The sequence below is a fragment of the Oncorhynchus mykiss genome, chromosome 30 (genome assembly GCF_057628025.1).
Source record: "Oncorhynchus mykiss isolate SJ-2025 chromosome 30, ASM5762802v1, whole genome shotgun sequence".
NCBI classification, from domain to species: Eukaryota; Metazoa; Chordata; class Actinopteri; order Salmoniformes; family Salmonidae; genus Oncorhynchus; species Oncorhynchus mykiss.
In genome coordinates, this window is record NC_143051.1 from 9,411,241 (window position 1) to 9,430,455 (window position 19,215).

General features: G+C 44.8%; 1 protein-coding gene across 1 annotated transcript in view; it reads right to left on the bottom strand.

The window, feature by feature from the left end:
- Window positions 1-15,918, bottom strand: part of LOC110487885 (uncharacterized) — a 43,740-nt gene extending 27,822 nt beyond the window's left edge. The window contains exon 1 of the mRNA XM_036971829.2: window positions 15,351-15,918. The gene's annotated coding sequence lies outside the window, so the exon portion shown is untranslated. The remainder of the gene's footprint in view (window positions 1-15,350) is intronic.
- Between the last annotated feature and the right edge of the window lie 3,297 nt (window positions 15,919-19,215).

Consider the following 19,215-nt stretch of genomic DNA (forward strand, 5'->3'; position numbering starts at 1 on the left):
CAGTCAGGTCATGTGACCAACAGCGACAGCTGGGAGCAGCCAGGAGTGCACACACGCATGAACACACACGCACAGTACAAACACACACAATGCACACACATGAACAGTCGCACACACTTTCCACACACACACACACACACACACACACACACACACACACACACACACACACACACACACACACACACACACACACACACACACACACACACACACACACACATACACACACTATACACAGACCTTGAGGCCAGTGTTTTGGAGAGGGGCCTCTGTGCTGCGGCATGACTTCCTGACTCCTCCCCCTGTTCCACAGTTGCCGTGGGTTACTGCTGCAGCTCCGGTTGCCAAGGAGAAGGCTGCTGGCTGTTTGAACAACAATGGCCGTCTTGTGAACATTTCAACTGTAGGTACTGACAGCCAGTCACACACACACACACACACACACACATACACACACACACACACACACACACACACACACACACACACTTATCCGAGACCACACACCCACTCAAGAACACACACAGCAAGATATAATCACGTGATCTCTCCCTATTCCAGTCTGCTGTCCCCACATGCTTCAAGATGTCGACCACTGTTCCTGTACTCAAGAAAGCGAAGGTAACTGAACTAAATGACTATCGCCCCGTAGCACTCACTTCTGTCATCATGACGTGCTTTGAGAGGCTGGTTAAGGATCATATCACCTCTACCTTACTTGTCACCCTAGACCCCCTTCAATTTGCACACCGGCCCAATAGGTCCACGGAAGACGCAATCACTATAACACTGCACCCTGCCCTGTCCCATCTGGACAAGCGGAATACCTATGTAAGAATGCTGTTCATCGACTACAGCTCAGTATTCAACACCATAGTGCTCTCAAAGCTCATCACTAGGCTCAGGGCCCTGGGTCTGAACCCCTCCCTGTGCAACTGGGTCCTGGACTTCCTGATGGGCCGCCCCCAGGTGGTGAAGGTAGAAAACAACACCACCGCCACGCTGATCCTAAACACGGGGGCTCCACATGGATGCGTGCTCAGCCCCCTCCTGTACTCCCTGTTCACCCATGACTACGTGTCCAACTCAATCATCAAGTTTGCTGATGACACAACAGTGGTAGACCTGGTTACCAACAATGACGAAACAGCCCACAGGGAGGAGGTGAGAGCCCTGGCGAAGTGGTGCCAGGAAAATACTGAGGACTGAGCAGGCACCCCTGAGAGGACACCGTGTTAAGTATCAGTGTAGCAGATGTGTTGTTACCTTTACCACCTGGGGTGGCCCGTCAAGAAGTCCAGGATCCAGTTGCAGAGGTAGGTGTTTAGTCCCAGGGTCCTTAGCTTAGTGATGCACTTTGAGGGCACTATGGTGTTGAACGCTGAGCTGTAGTTAACTTCTTATGGCTGGGGGCAGTATTGAGTAGCTTGGATGAATAAGGTGCCCAGAGGTGCCCAGAGTAAACTGCCTGCTACTCAGTCCCAGTTGCTAATATATGCATATTATATATTATATTATATTTGGATAGCAAACACTCTGAAGTTTCTAAAACTGTTTGAATGATATCTGTGAGTATAACAGAACTCATATGGTAGGCAAAAACCTGAGAAAAATCCAACCAGGAAGTGGGAAATCTGAGGTTGGTCGATTTTCAACTAATTTCCTATTGAAGATACAGTGCGATATTGGTCATGTTGCACTTCCTAAGGCTTCCACTAGATGTCAACCGTCTTTAGAATCTTGTTTAAGGCTTCTACTGTAAAGGACGGGCTCATAAGAGCTCTTTGAGTCAGTGCTCTGGCAGAGTGCCACAAACTTGTGATGCTCGTTCACGTGAGAGGTAGCTCCCGTTCCATTGCATTTCTGAAGACAAAGGAGTTCTCCGGTTGGAACATTATTGAAGATTTATGTTAAAAACATCCTAAAGATTGATTCTATACATCGTTTGACATGTTTCTACAGACTGTAACTGAATTTTTTGACTTTTCGTCTGCTCCTAGTGAACGCGCTTCGTGACTTTGGATTTGTTTACAAAATGCACTAACAAAAGTAGCTATTTGGACATAAATTATGGCTTTTTATGGCTGCAGGGGCAATATTGAGTAGCTTGGATGAAAAGGTGCCCATTGTAAACGGCCAGCTCCTCAGTCTCAGTTGCTAATATATGCATATTAATATTAGTATTGGATAGAAAACACTCTAAAGTTTCCAAAACTGTCAAAATATTGTCTGTGAGTATAACATAACTGATATTGCGGGCGAAACCCTGAGGAAAATCAAAGCAGGAAGTGGCTTCTATTTTGAAACTCCATGTTCCATAGCCTCCCTTTGCTCCATTTCAAGAGATATGAACTAGATTCCTTTTCCTATCGCTTCCTCAAGGTGTCAACAGTCTTCAGACATAGTTTCAGGCTTTTATTTTGAAAAATGAGCCAGAACGATAACATCGTGTCAAGTGGTCACATGAGTTTTGCTCACGCAACAGAGTTTGGATAGGTATTGCTTTTCCCTCTCCTACTGTGAAAGACATTTACGGTTGATATATGATCGATTATATATTTTAAAAACAACCTGAGGATTGATTATAAAAAATGTTTGACAAGTTTCTGTGGACATTATGGAAACTATTTGGAATTTGTCTGCGTTTTCGTGACCGCTCTTTCCTGTGGATTTCTGAACATAACGCGACAAACAAACGGAGGTATTGTGGATCTAAAAATATTCTTAATGGAACAAAAATAACATTTGTTGTGTAACTGGGAGTCTCGTGAGTGAAAACATCCGAAGATCATCAAAGGTAAACGATTAATTTGATTGCTTTTCTGATTTTTGTGACCGAGCTACCTGATGCTAAGTGTACTTAATGTTTTGTCGTGCGATCGATAAACTTACACAAACGCTTGGATTCCTTTCGCTGTAAAGCATAATTTCAATTTCACGACAGGTGGATTAACAAAAGGCTAAGCTGTGTTTTCCTATATTGCACTTGTGATTTCAAGAATATAAATATTTATAGTATGTAGCGCTATGCTATTCAGCGGTTGTTGATGACACTTATCCCGATATCGGGATTGCAGCCATAACAAGTTAAAGGTCTTACTCAAATCGGCTACGGAGAGTGTGACAGCTGATGCGCTCATGCATGCTTCAGTGTTGTTTGCCTTGAAGCGAGCATAGAAGTTATTTAGCTCATCTGGTAGGCTCGTGTCACTGGGCAGCTGTGCTTCCCTTTGTAGTCCGTAATATTTTGCAAGTCCTGCCACATTCAACGAGTATCGGAGCCGGTGTAGTACGATTCAATCTTAGTCCTGTATTGACGCTTTGCCTGTTTAATGGTTCGTCGTAGGGCATAGCGGGATTTATTATAAGCGTCCGGGTTAGAGTCCCGCACCTTGAAAGCAGAAGCTCTACCCTTTAGTTCAGTGCAGATGTTGCCTGTAATCCATGGCTTCTGTTTGGGGTATGTACGTACGGTCACTGTGGGGATGACGTCATCAATGCACTTATTGATGAAGCCAGTGACAGATGTGGTGTACAACTCAATGCCATCAGAAGAATCCCGGAACATATTCCAGTCTGTACTCGCAAAACAGTCCTGTAGCTTAGGATCTGCGTCATTTGACCACTTCCTTATTGACTGAGTCACTGGTACTTTCCGCTTCAGTTTTTGCTTGTAAGCAGGAATCAGGAGTTATGGTCAGATTTGGCAAATGGAGGGCGAGGGAGAGCTTTGTACGCGTCTATGTGTGTAGAGTAAAAGGGATCTTGAGTTTTTTTTAACCTCTGGTTGCACATGTAACATGCTGGTAGAAATGAGGTAAAACGGATTTAAGTTTCAATGCATTAAAGTCCCCGACTACTAGGAGCGCCGCCTGTGGATGAGCATTTTCTTATTTGCTTATGGCCTTATACAGCTCGTTGAGTGCCGTCTTAGTGCCAGCATTGGTTTGTGGTGGTAAATAGACATCTACGAAAACTATAGATGAAAACTCTCTTGGTAAATAGTGTGGTCAACAGCTTATCATGAGATACTCTAACTCAACATGTCTGGGACTGCTTAAAGACGAGATCGGTAGCCCCATGTTTGTGTCTCTGACCTGCTCACATTAAACGAGTGTCGGTGACGGCAGCATGCCTCGAGTAGGCAACGGGGATTTTGTCTCCGATCTCAAAAACTTGTCTGCGACAGCTAAATCAGGGCCAAAATCGTGTAGTGTCCACCTGGCTTTAGAGGCTGCTGCCCATACAGTCATTGAACGCTGGTCACGTTAATGTTTACATACTGTTTTATCCTCTTCATACAGTGCCTTCAGAAAGTATTCAAACCCCTTGACTTTTTCCACATTTTGTTACGTTACAGACTTATTAAAAAAAAAAATGGGGAGTTTCTCCCATTCTTCTCTGCAGATCCTCTCAAGCTCTGTCAGGTTGGGAGTGTCGCTGCACAGCTATTTTCAGGTCTCTCCAGAGATGTTTGATCGAGTTCAAGTCCGGGCTCTGGCTGGGCCACTCAAGGACATTCAGAGACTTGTCCCGAAGCCACTCCTGCGTTGTCTTGTCTGTGTACTCAGGGTCGTTGTCCTGTTGGACGGTGAATCTTCGGCCCAGTCTGAGGTCCTGAGCGCTCTGGAGAAGCTTTTCATCAAGGATCTCTCAGTACTTTGCTCCGTTCATCTTTGCTTCGATCCTGACTAGTTTCCTAGCCCCTGCCGCTGAACACCGGTCATGCTTCACCGTAGGGATGGTGCCAGGTTTCCTCCAGAAGTGACGTTTGGCATTCAGGCCAAAGAGTTTAATCTTGGTTTCAAACAGACAAGAGAATCTTGTTTCTAATTGTCTGAGAGTCCTTTAAGTGCCTTTTGGTAAACTTCAAGTAGGCTGCCTTTTAATGAGGAGAGGCTTACATCCGGCCAATCTATCATAAAGGCCTAATTGGTGGAGTGCTGCAGAGATGGTTATCCTTCTGGAAGGTTCTCCCATCTCCACAGAGGAACTCTAGAGCTCTGTCAGAGTGACCATCGGGTTCTTGATCACCTCCCTGAAGAAGGCCCTTCTACCTCGATTGCTCAGTTTAACCGGGCGGCCAGCTCTAGGAAGAGTCTTGGTGGTTCCAAACTTCTTCCATTTATGAATAATGAAGGCCACTGTGTTCTTAGCTGCATAAATGTTTTGGTACCCTTCCCCAGATGTGTGCCTCGACACAATCCTGTCTCGGAGCTCTACGGACAATTCCTTCTATCTCATGGCTTGGATTTTGCTCTGACATACACTGTCAACTGTGGGACCTTATATAGACTAGAGGTCGACCGATTAATCGGAATGGCTGATTAATTAGGGCCGATTTCAAGTTTTCATAACAATCGGAAATCTTTTTTTTTAATACCTTTATTTAACTTGGCAAGTCAGTTAAGCACAGATTCTTATTTTCAATGACCTAGGCCTAGGAAGGGTGGGTTAACTGCCTCGTTCAGGGGCAGAACAACAGATTTTCACCTTGTCAGCTCGGGAGATCTAATCTTGCAATCTTACAGTTAACTAGTCCAACGCAATAACGACCTGCCTCTCTCTCGTTGCACTCCACAAGGAGACTGCCTGTTACGCGAATGCAGTAAGCCAAGGTAAGTTGCTAGCTAGCATTAAACTTATCTTATAAAAAACAATCAATCATAATCACTAGTTAACTACACATGGTTGATGATATTACTAGATATTATCTAGCGTGTCCTGCGTTGCATATAATCTGACTGAGCATACAAGCATACAAGTATCTAAGTATCTGACTGAGCGGTGGTAGGCAGAAGCAGGCGCGTAAACATTCATTCAAACAGCACTTTAGTGCGTTTTGCCAGCAGCTCTTCGTTGTGCGTCAAGCATTGAGCTGTTTATGACTTCAAGCCTATCAACTCCCGAGATGAGGCTGGTGTAACCGAAGTGAAATGGCTAGCTAGTTAGCGTGCGCTAATAGCGTTCACCTTCACTCGCTCTGAGCCTTCTAGATGTTGTTCCCCTTGCTCTGCATGGGTAACGCTGCTTCTATCGTGGCTGTTATCGTTGTGTTGCTGGGGGGGGGGGGGGGGGGGAATCGAATGTAATCACTATTTAGATTACATTTTAAGGCAGCCAAATGTGAAGGGTGTGCAAGGGGTGTTTCGATTTTCACTAGGCACTGTAAATAACCCCTCCAACCAACCAACCAACCAACCAAGCACATTTACACACACACACACACACACACACACACACACATGTACTGTCCCTCAGATTATTACTTTGTTGAAAGGATAAGAACAGCCCTTCTTCTCCTTGCCAGTCAATCAGCCTCTTTCTCAATCCATCCCAACCCCGTCTCTATCTCTCTCTCCCGTCTCTCTCTCTCTCTCTCCCCCGTCTCTCTCTCTCTCCCGTCTCTATCTCTCTTCTCTTTCTCCACCCGTCCTCCTCCCTGTCTGCCCCCCCCCTCCCCCCTCGCTCCAGGAGCCTGAGTGTGCAGTGCATTCATCAATCTTCCCCCATTCCCCCTCTCCTCCTCCCGTCTTCCGTCCTTATCTCTTCCTCTCTCTGTCTTATCTCACTATAGCTCACGCTGAGGAAATGCTTTCTCTCTCTCCCTTTCTCTCTTTTTCTCCCTTTCTCTTTCTCTCCCTTTCTCTCTTTTTCTCTCTCTCTTTCTCTCGCTCCCTTTCTCTCTCTAGCTCCCTTTCTCCCTTTCTCTCTCTCTTTCTCTCTCTCTTTCTCTCTCTCTCTCATGAAGTGTGTGATCCCAGCAGACACTACCTTCCAGTGGAGAGGAAGAGGGAGTGAGAGACATGAGGAAGAGGGGGTGAGAGACATGAGGTAGAGGGGGTGAGAGACATGAGGAAGAGGGGGTGAGAGACATGAGGTAGAGGGGGTGAGAGACATGAGGAAGAGGGGGTGAGAGACATGAGGTAGAGGGGGTGAGAGACATGAGGAAGAGGGGGTGAGAGACATGAGGTAGAGGGGGTGAGAGACATGAGGTAGAGGGGGTGAGAGACATGAGGTAGAGGGGGTGAGAGACATGAGGAAGAGGGGGTGAGAGACATGAGGAAGAGGGGGTGAGAGACATGAGGAAGAGGGGGTGAGAGACATGAGGAAGAGGGGGTGAGAGACATGAGGTAGAGGGGGTGAGAGACATGAGGAAGAGGGGGTGAGAGACATGAGGAAGAGGGGGTGAGAGACATGAGGTAGAGGGGGTGAGAGACATGAGGTAGAGGGGGTGAGAGACATGAGGAAGAGGGGGTGAGAGACATGAGGTAGAGGGGGTGAGAGACATGAGGAAGAGGGGGTGAGAGACATGAGGAAGAGGGGGTGAGAGACATGAGGTAGAGGGGGTGAGAGACATGAGGTAGAGGGGGTGAGAGACATGAGGAAGAGGGGGTGAGAGACATGAGGAAGAGGGGGTGAGAGACATTAGGTAGAGGGGGTGAGAGACATGAGGTAGAGGGGGTGAGAGACATGAGGAAGAGGGGGTGAGAGACATGAGGAAGAGGGGGTGAGAGACATGAGGAAGAGGGGGTGAGAGACATGAGGAAGAGGGGGTGAGAGACATGAGGAAGAGGGGGTGAGAGACATGAGGAAGAGGGGGTGAGAGACATGAGGTAGAGGGGGTGAGAGACATGAGGAAGAGGGGGTGAGAGACATGAGGTAGAGGGGGTGAGAGACATGAGGTAGAGGGGGTGAGAGACATGAGGAAGAAGGGGTGAGAGACATGAGGAAGAGGGGGTGAGAGACATGAGGAAGAGGGGGTGAGAGACATGAGGAAGAGGGGGTGAGAGACATGAGGTAGAGGGGGTGAGAGACATGAGGAAGAGGGGGTGAGAGACATGAGGAAGAGGGGGTGAGAGACATGAGGAAGAGGGGGTGAGAGACATGAGGAAGAGGGGGTGAGAGACATGAGGAAGAGGGGGTGAGAGACATGAGGTAGAGGGGGTGAGAGACATGAGGTAGAGGGGGTGAAGAGACATGAGGTAGAGGGGGTGAGACATGAGGTAGAGGGGGTGAGAGACATGAGGTAGAGGGGGTGAGAGACATGAGGAAGAGGGGGTGAAGAGGCAGGGGAGAGAAAGGAATAAAGAGAGGGAGGAAGAGAAGGAGTGGGAGAGAAAAGAAAAACTATTCATCATTAACACTCCTAGAACAGAACCTTTATCTGTTGTGTTAATGAGGAGCAGAACCTTTAACTGTTGTGTTAATGAGGAGCAGAACCTTTAACTGTTGTCTTAATGAGGAGCAGAACCTTTAACTGTTGTCTTAATGAGGAGCAGAACCTTTAACTGTTGTCTTAATGAGGAGCAGAACTTTTAACTGTCGTGTTAATGAGGAGCAGAACCTTTAACTGTTGTGTTAATGAGGAGCAGAACCTTTAACTGTTGTGTTAATGAGGAGCAGAACCTTTAACTGTTGTGTTAATGAGGAGCAGAACCTTTAACTGTTGTGTTAAGGAGGAGCAGAACCTTTAACTGTTGTGTTAATGAGGAGCAGAACCTTTAACTGTTGTGTTAATGAGGAGCAGAACCTTTAACTGTTGTCTTAATGAGGAGCAGAACCTTTAACTGTTGTCTTAATGAGGAGCAGAACCTTTAACTGTCGTGTTTATGAGGAGCAGAACCTTTAACTGTTGTGTTAATGAGGAGCAGAACCTTTAACTGTTGTGTTAATGAGGAGCAGAACCTTTATCTGTTGTGTTAATGAGGAGCAGAACCTTTAACTGTTGTGTTAATGAGGAGCAGAACCTTTAACTGTTGTCTTAATGAGGAGCAGAACCTTTATCTGTTGTGTTAATGAGGAGCAGAACCTTTAACTGTTGTCTTAATGAGGAGCAGAACCTTTATCTGTTGTGTTAATGAGGAGCAGAACCTTTAACTGTTGTCTTAATGAGGAGCAGAACCTTTAACTGTTGTGTTAATGAGGAGCAGAACCTTTATCTGTTGTGTTAATGAGGAGCAGAACCTTTAACTGTTGTGTTAATGAGGAGCAGAACCTTTAACTGTTGGGTTAATGAGGAGCAGAACCTTTATCTGTCGTGTTAATGAGGAGCAGAACCTTTAACTGTTGTGTTAATGAGGAGCAGAACCTTTAACTGTTGTGTTAATGAGGAGCAGAACCTTTATCTGTTGTGTTAAGGAGCAGAACCATTAACTGTTGTGTTAATGAGGAGCAGAACCTTTAACTGTTGTGTTAATGAGGAGCAGAACCTTTAACTGTTGTGTTAATGAGGAGCAGAACCTTTATCTGTCGTGTTAATGAGGAGCAGAACCTTTAACTGTTGTGTTAATGAGGAGCAGAACCTTTAACTGTTGTGTTAAGGAGCAGAACCATTAACTGTTGTGTTAATGAGGAGCAGAACCTTTAACTGTTGTGTTAATGAGGAGCAGAACCTTTATCTGTTGTGTTAATGAGGAGCAGAACCTTTATCTGTCGTGTTAATGAGGAGCAGAACCTTTAACTGTTGTCTTAATGAGGAGCAGAACCTTTACCTGTTGTGTTAATGAGGAGCAGAACCTTTATCTGTTGTGTTAAGGAGCAGAACCTTTAACTGTTGTGTTAATGAGGAGCAGAACCTTTAACTGTTGTGTTAATGAGGAGCAGAACCTTTATCTGTTGTGTTAATGAGGAGCAGAACCTTTAACTGTTGTGTTAATGAGGAGCAGAACCTTTATCTGTTGTGTTAAGGAGCAGAACCTTTAACTGTTGTGTTAATGAGGAGCAGAACCTTTAACTGTTGTGTTAATGAGGAGCAGATGTAATGCCTGGGGTGTAGTGGAGGAAGGAGTCAGACGCAGGAGACAGAGTTCAGAGTAGGCTACTTCTTCATACACCAACCAGGTGAAAACAGACGCCACTCAAACGGGATGCCCCAAAACACGGGGGAACTAAAAAGTCCCAAAAAACAGCTCACGTACACGAACAACCGTGACATACATGCGTGTACAAAGAGTACACGTAAAACAATCCCCCACACCCAGCAGGCAGGCCGGCTGGCTAATAAAGCCCAACTAATAAACCTAATTAACAACAGGTGTAACTAATAAACAGACAAGGACGGGGAGGAAAAGATCAGTGGAAGCTAGTAGGCCAGTGACGACGACCGCCGAGCGCCACCCGAACAGGAAGGGGAGCCACCTTCGGTAGGAGTCGTGACAGCAGAACCTTTAACTGCTGTGTTAATGAGGAGCAGAACCTTTAACTGTTGTGTTAATGAGGAGCAGAACCTTTAACTGTTGTGTTAATGAGGAGCAGAACCTTTAACTGTTGCGTTAATGAGGAGCAGAACCTTTAACTGTTGTGTTAATGAGGAGCAAATGTGTTAATGAGGAGCAGAACCTTTAACTGTTGTGTTAATGAGGAGCAGAACCTTTAACTGTTGTGTTAATGAGGAGCAGAACCTTTATCTGTTGTGTTAATGATGCGACAATGTTAGAGGAATGGCAAATGAACATCTTATAAACCACTTATAAATGTTTTATAATCTGTCACCTGTCTGATCATCTGCGTCATCTTTTGCTCTGTGAACACACACACACACACACACACACACACACACAAATATAAACGCATCCACACACAAACACTGTAACACATCTCTTTTCAGACTTCCAGTGTCTAATCAATACGCAAATGAGACACTGTTAGAGTGTGTGTGTGTGTATGTGTGTGTATTGAGAGAGTGAGCGAGCGAGAGAGAGAGAGAGAGAGAAGAGTTATGTGTGCAGGTGTGTGTATGAGAGAGGACAAGAGAATGGTAGATGGAGTGTGTGTGTGTGTGTGTGTGTGTGTGTGTGTGTGTGTGTGTGTGTGTGGGTATGGGTGAGAGCTTCTCCTCTCTCTCCTCTTTAATAATTGAGCTGATTCTTTCCAGCTTGTTAGTGAGCTAGACACACACGCTCTCTCCCTCTATCGTTTTTTTCTCTGCCTGCACTCTCCTCTCTCCATCATGTTCTCTCCCCACCGCCGCCGCCCCTCTAGTCAGAGGTTATGGTCCTACAGCAGCTAATGTTAAACCAGCTGTTGTGAGACAGACAGACAGACAGACAGACAGACAGACAGACAGACAGACAGACAGACAGACAGACAGACAGACAGACAGACAGACAGACAGACAGACAGACAGACAGACAGACAGACAGACAGACAGACTGGAGAGAGAGAGAGAGAGAGAGAGAGAGAGAGAGAGAAATTCTCACAAAATTTCAAAAGAATTAAGACATTTCAAATGTCATATTATGAAAATATACACTGTTGTAATGATGTGCAAATAAGTACAAAAGGGAAAATAAATAAGCATAAATATGGGTTGTATTTACAAAAGTGTTTGCTCTTCACTGGTTGCCTTTTTCTTGTGGCAACAGGTCACAAATCTTGCTGCGGTGATGTCACACTGATATTTCACCCAGTAGCTATGGGAGTTTATCAAAATTGGTTTTGTTTTCAAATTCTGTGTGGGTCTGTGTAATCTGAGGGAAATATGTGTCTCTAATATGGTCATAGATTGGGCAGGAGGCTAGGAAGTGCAGCTCAGTTTCCACCTCATTTTGTGGGCAGTGTGCACATAGCCTGTCTTCTCTTGAGAGCCAGGTCTGCCTATGGCGGCCTTTCTCAATAGCAAGGATATGCTCACTGAGTCTGTACATAATCAAAGCTTTCCTTAAGTTTGGGTCAGTCACAGTGGTCAGGTATTCTGCCACTGTGTACTCTCTGTTTAGGGCCAAATAGTATTCTAGTTTGCTCTGTTTTTTTGTAAATTCTTTCCAATGATTCAAGTAATTATCTTTTTGTTTTCTCATGTTTCGGTTGGGTCTCATTGTGTTGCTGGGCCAATGTTAATGCATTGTGTTGGAATATACACACACACACACACACACACACAGACACTAACTGGAATAGAACTAGAACCTGGACTAGTTGTAATAGAACCAGAACTAGCTGGACTAGAACCAGAGAACCAGAAAGAACTGCACTAGAACCAGAACTAGAAATAACTGGACTTGAACCAGAACTAGAAATAACTGGACTAGAACCAGAACTAGAAATAACTGGACTAGAATCAAATCAAATCAAATCAAATGTATTTATATAGCCCTTCGTACATCAGCTGATATCTCAAAGTGCTGTACAGAAACCCAGCCTAAAACCCCAAACAGCAAGCAATGCAGGTGTAGAAGCACGGTGGCTAGGAAAAACTCCCTAGAAACTAGAACCAGAACTAGAACCAGAACTAGCTGAAATAGAACTAGAACCACAACTCTAACTGTCAGGGTCATGACCTTCAGTTAGAAAGGGTGTGTGACACACACATACACACACACACACACACACACACACACCCAGAGAGACACAAACTCCAGCCAAACAAATACCTACATGAAGCAGTCCAGGACAAACACTCAGCGTTTCTGTATAGATGTGTGTGTTGACTGCTGACCTGGCCTATAAGGACAGCGAGAACATCCGTGGCGATACAAGGCTGTTTCTATGACTACCACCACCGAGCACACAGGTACACAATAGGTCTACGCTATTATATATCCACAAATGGCACACACCTACACACACCTACACACACACACACACACACACCTACACACACACACACACACACACACACACACACACACACACACACACACACACACACCTATACACGCCTACACACACCTACGCAAATACAGACGTACATACCCACACCCATACAGACATACATACCCACACCCATACAGACATACATACCCACACCCATACAGACATACATACCCACACCCATACAGACGACTCTCCCTTTAAAACATATCATTCTGCATCACGTGCACGAGTTGTGCATGTCAATAAGGGCCCTAAATAAAATACACTGTCAGGACACACGTACACTGGCCCTGGGCTATCTTTCTCTTTCTCTCATTTACAATGACAGCCAAACCCAAACCCGGATGACGCTGGGCCAATTGTGCGCCGCCCTATGGGACTCCCAATCACGGCGGGTTGTAATACAGCCAGGAATCAAACCAGGGTCTGTAGTGACGCCTCTAGCACTGAGATGCAGTGCCTTAGACCGCTGCGCCACTCGGGAGCCATACTTTTCCTGACTTCTAAGAACAGAAGTGAAAATGTTGTCTGTTCTGGGAAAGTTTATTTTTTTATGTTCCAGGGAGGTCCTGAGAACGTTTTACTCTGGTTCCAGGGAGGTCCTGAGAACGTTTTACTCTGGTTCCAGGGAGGTCCTGAGAACGTTTTACTCTGGTTCCAGGGAGGTCCTGAGAACGTTTTACTCTGGTTCCAGGGAGGTCCTGAGAACGTTTTACTCTGGTTCCAGGGAGGTCCTGAGAACGTTTTACTCTGGTTCCAGGGAGGTCCTGAGAATGTTTTACTCTGGTTCCAGGGAGGTCCTGAGAACGTTTTACTCTGGTTCCAGGGAGGTCCTGAAAACGTTTTACTCTGGTTCCAGGGAGGTCCTGAGAACGTTTTACTCTGGTTCCAGGGAGGTCCTGAGAGCGTTTTACTCTGGTTCCAGGGAGGTCCTGAGAACGTTTTACTCTGGTTCCAGGGAGGTCCTGAGAACGTTTTACTATGGTTCCAGGGAGGTCCTGAGAACGTTTTACTCTGGTTCCAGGGAGGTCCTGAAAACGTTTTACTCTGGTTCCAGGGAGGTCCTGAGAACGTTTTACTCTGGTTCCAGGGAGGTCCTGAGAGCGTTTTACTCTGGTTCCAGGGAGGTCCTGAAAACGTTTTACTCTGGTTCCAGGGAGGTCCTGAGAACGTTTTACTCTGGTTCCAGGGAGGTCCTGAGAGCGTTTTACTCTGGTTCCAGGGAGGTCCTGAGAGCGTTTTACTCTGGTTCCAGGGAGGTCCTGAGAACGTTTTACTCTGGTTCCAGGGAGGTCCTGACAGCGTTTTACTCTGGTTCCAGGGAGGTCCTGAGAACATTTTACTCTGGTTCCTTGAAAAGTTTCCTGGAAGGTTTTATTAAGGTTATTTGGAGGTTTTTATATGACTTAACCTTAACACTTTCACTGAACCTTTCAATAAGACTGCTAGCTTCATTTGGAACTCCAAGTACAAAGAGGAATTAATCATGCAGTGGGATTTGAACTCACCTGTTCAAATCACCTGTCATTTATCCATGGTAGTAGTCCACTGCGCCACCAGGATGGAACTAAATCAATTTGTTTTTTTACACATACAAAACAGTTCCTTTTAGTCTATTCAAACTGACCCAATTTCAAAGGAAACAAGCGCTCAATAAAACCAGGTGAGGCCAATTAGTGGGCGAGGGCCAACACACCTGAACACACTTTACAAGATAGAGTTTTATTGATGCTGAGAACAGAATTAATATGTTTTTAAATAACATTCTTAGAACGTTCTCTGAACGTTACTAAAAGTTTTTTTTTTTTAAATATGGAATGTTCTCAGAACCATCTGAAAACATGGTTTTAAATAGAACCACGAGTAAATGTAGGAAACATTATGCAGAAGTACTGAAATTCCCACAGAAGAAGTTGCTTTCTTAACGTTCTCTGAACTATTTGTGAATGTTCCCATTGTCAAACCATTTGGAGAGATTGTTCCTAGAACATTAACAAAAATGTCAATTAAATGTAAAGTAATGAAATGAACAAGAAAATAATGTTGTTGTTTTTTTTTGCCAAGTTCCTTAAATGTGCTGAGAATGTTCCAAAACCAAGCAACGATCCTGCACCATTTCCAGAAAGTTCTGGGAAGGTTGTATACAAGATAAACACAGGACAAGCACACTCTCACCGAGCTGGAAGAAACATATTGTTCTCAGAATGGTACGTGCTAGCTGGGCTTTCTCTATCTCCAAGTAAATTAGAGTAAACATCTGTCGGTGCGCGCCCAGTGCTCGCGCCACAGCAGCACCGGAGCACCGAATGTTCCATTGAGCTCCGAGACCGACCACGTCCATTCACGGTGAATGCAGATGAGAGACAGTCTGTCTCAGTAACGGATCTGTGTGAATGTGTGTTTGTGTGGTAGACATCTTGGGTTTCACAACCAGCAGAAACAATAACCTTAACTGTGTGTGTGTGTGTGTGTGTGTGTGTGTGTGTGTGTGTGTGTGTGTGTGTGTGTGTGTGTGTGTGTGTGCGTGTGTGTGTGCGTGCGTGCGTGATCGCCATCAGTAATTAGAGGGAAGTCCACCACATCAGTGACAGACTGACCCAGCGCGAGTTATAACGGCACCGCCGAGGTTAATACAAATTCCTTCAATAAAAAAAATGCAGCGGTGCCGCGCGATTCTGGCAGCGGCGCTAGAACAGCCCAGTATGCAAATATGGGTTGTGTATACAGACAGACGATGCATGCGCACTCACCGGGAGAGGCTTGGTGCTGCAGCGGGTCTTCTCTCCTTTCGTCGCGCGGGTCACGAATTTATCGGTAATATCACGGCTGCCACCGCTGGCGCACAGCATTTTCCGTTCATTCCTCCAGTTAACGTCGTTGTCTGTCTGTCTCCTCTCCGTGCCTCGCACTTCTATCTGTCTGTGTGTGTGCAGGGCTCCGACACAGAAAACCGTTTCTCTAAAAACAAGCTGGTGTACATCAACAGCAGAGACCAGAAAACGGAGAAAAATATAAAAAAAAGGGAGAAGATTTGGAGAGAAGGGGAAACGGACAGGGGGGGGGGCGGATACCCCTTCTGCATACACGCACACACAGGAACACTCCTCAAACCCTGCTAGAGCGATCCCGTGGCAGACAGGCGCGGGACAGATGTTCCTGGAAGAAAACAGAGGAAAGAACCAAATATTTCGTCCGTTTCTCTCTCTCCCCGCGATATGATATCCCCCTTTCTATCTCTGTCTCTCTGTCTCTCACACTGCAATCTCGCCTCTCGTTTCTCGCCAGACGTGCCTGGCTGTCAGTCCCATCCGGGGACCCGTATTTGGCCTCGGTACTACCGATAAGTACTCTGGGAAGTGTATTTTTTTTTTCTTTTTTTCTTATATCAGAACCTGTTGTCTGGGTTACGCAATGCCGATGGGGGTGGGGGTAGATAGAGTCGTCAGAGAAAGAACTGAGATGGAGAAAGAGACAGCGAGGGAGAGAGAGATATCTACTTCACTTGCTTTGGCTATGTTAACATATGTTTCCCATGCCAATAAAGCCCTTAAAACCTCTTAAGGATCCCCCTTTTTTTTCCTTCAATTTTCTCCTATAATGACATACCCAAATCTAACTGCCTGTAGCTCAGGACCTGAAGCAAACATATGCATATTGTTGATACCATTTGAAAGGAAGCACTTTGCAGTTTGTGGAAATGTGAAAGAAATGTAGGAGAATATAACACATTAGATCTGGTAAAAGATAATACAAAGAAAAAAACATGCATTTCTTTTGTACCATCATCTTTAAAATGCAAGAGAAAGGCCAGCCCTGGCGCAATTTAGATTTTGGACACTAGATGGCAGCAGTGTATGTGCAAAGTTTTAGACTGATCCAATGAACCATTGTATTTATGTTAAAAATGTTGAATGAAGACTGCCCAAATGTGCCTAATTAATTTATGAATACATTTTCAAGTTCATAACTGTGCACTCTCCTCAAACAATAACATGGTATTATTTCAATGTAATAGCTACTGTAAATTGGACAGTGCAGTTAGATTAACAACAATTTAAGCTTTCTGACAATATCAGATATGTCTATGTCCTGGGAAATGTTCTTGTCACTTACAACCTCATGCTAATCACATTAGCCTATGTTAGCTTAACCGTTGACATTTAGAGAGAGCGAGAGAGAGTAGGGCACTGAGTCAGTGCTATAATAACCGGTTGTAACCCTATGGTTATGAGGGACAGTGATGGCATAGATACAACTGCAGACAAACTGACCTAACCACAGGAGGAACCCAATTTGTAGTAGACTGGCCACACCAGTCAAAATGTGTGTGTGTGTGTGTCTGTGTTTATGAGTATAGAAATACAAATGTGTGTGGAGGCTACACTTAGAAACAATGGAATCAAGACACACAGGTATTGTGGAATAGCCTTTACCATAAACATCTGAAACAAGAGAAGATCAGAAACATTTGAAACAACAGAAGGTCAGAAACATTTGAAACAACAGAAGATCAGAAACATTTGAAACAACAGAAGGTCAGAAACATTTGAAACAACAGAAGGTCAGAAACATTTGAAACAACAGAAGGTCAGAAACATCTGAAACAAGAGAAGGTCAGAAACATCTGAAACAACAGAAGGTCAGAAACATCTGAAACAACAGAAGGTCAGAAACATCTGAAACAACAGAAGGTCAGAAACATCTGAAACAACAGAAGGTCAGAAACATCTGAAACAACAGAAGGTCAGAAACATCTGAAACAACAGAAGGTCAGAAACATCTGAAACAACAGAAGGTCAGAAACATCTGAAACAACAGAAGGTCAGAAACATCTGAAACAACAGAAGGTCAGAAACATCTGAAACAACAGAAGGTCAGAAACATCTGAAACAACAGAAGGTTACAATCATCAAAGAAACCTGTACAAAAATAAAATGAAAGCAGCCTATGCGGGAGGAGTCATGTACAGTGGGGCAAAAAATTATTTAGTCAGCCACCAATTGTGCAAGTTCTCCCACTTAAAAAGATGAGAGAGGCCTGTAATTTTCATCATAGGTACACTTCAACTATGACAGACAAAATTAGAAGAAAAAAAATCCAGAAAATCACATTGTAGGATTATTAATTAATTTATTTGCAAATTATGGTGGAAAATAAGTATTTGGTCAATAACAAAAGTTTATCTCAATACTTTGTTATATACCCTTTGTTGGCAATGACAGAGGTCAAACGTTTTCTGTAAGTCTTTTTTTTGCCCCACTCTATGTGTTATAGTTCGTTTTGGGGGGATTTCACATCTTGCCACTGGGGGGCAGTAATACATAAGGAGATGGGACCATAGACTTGGATAGACAGCATCTTGGATAGACAGCAAATCTTTGATTTGATTTGTATCTGTGTCATGATGGTGTCTGTGAGAACATGGGCAGCACCGTTGAGGACATCTCCATCTTGAAATAGTACATTTTGTCACGACTACAACCGGGTCATCAGGTCATGCTAACCGGGTCATCCGGAGAGATCAGACAATGAAGTTGGAAATCCCACCCAGTTGACTAAATCAAAATGGCTAACGTCCTCAATGGCGCGGCCACAGGCTTTTGGTCACTAGAGGACTCTATACAACTCCCTGGCCAGGAAATATGTTCGGTAAAGTTTAAATTATAAATCCATCCTAATTTGACTTGGATTTAAAGGATAAGCGCCTAGACTGGTGCAAGGAAACTCTCTTGTCCATGTTTACACCAATCTAATGCTTTTGTAACTTTACTAGTAGATGGAAGAAGAATCAAGTACCTTTATGTGACAGAAACAACAAAGGAAGTCATGTGACATGGTTTGTTTATGTGAAACATGTGACTCACTGTGACTAACCCCTTCAAATTGGGTTCATAAAAACAGCTGCAACGACACCAAAAACATAAGCAATGCAACACTGTGTGTGTGTGTGTGTGTATGTGTGTGTGTGTCTGTATGTGTGTGTGTGTGTGTGTATGTGTGTGTGTGTGTGTGTGTGTGTGTGTGTGTGTATGTATGCGTATGTGTGTGTGTGCGTGTGTCTGTGTATGTGTGTGTGTGTCTGTGTGTATGTGTGTGTATGTGCGTGTGTGTATGTGTATGTGTATGTGTCTGTGTGTCTGTGTGTGTGTGTGTGTCTGTGTGTCTGTGTGTGTGTGTGTGTGTGTGTGGTGTGTGTGTGTATGATTCTGTTCATCCAAACAAGATTCTCTGGATTATCTTCAAGAAGACTCTGCATTCCAAAGAGGTTGTCGTTCGGTTTTTCAAGCCTGATGAAAGGCTGATTATCCTCTCCGCGAATGCTTGGGATGCAGGGGCAGAAACCAGATCCAGTGCCAGATGTCACAGCTTTGGATGAACAGCCATCCTTGCCTGCCAGAACTGGAGAGGTAACTCTGTAAACATGCTCACCTTGACCTCTTCCAGGTATTTCCACAGCTCACACAGGACACAATGCCCTGACAGGTTGACCCTCCGGCTGGACTATCCTCGTTGCGAGGAAACTATATTTCTGAAGAACTGTGGTCGAGATGCTTGCTGGATTCAACGTGCTGACATCTTGCTTGGGGTCCTGCTGCTCCACGGCTGTACTCTCTG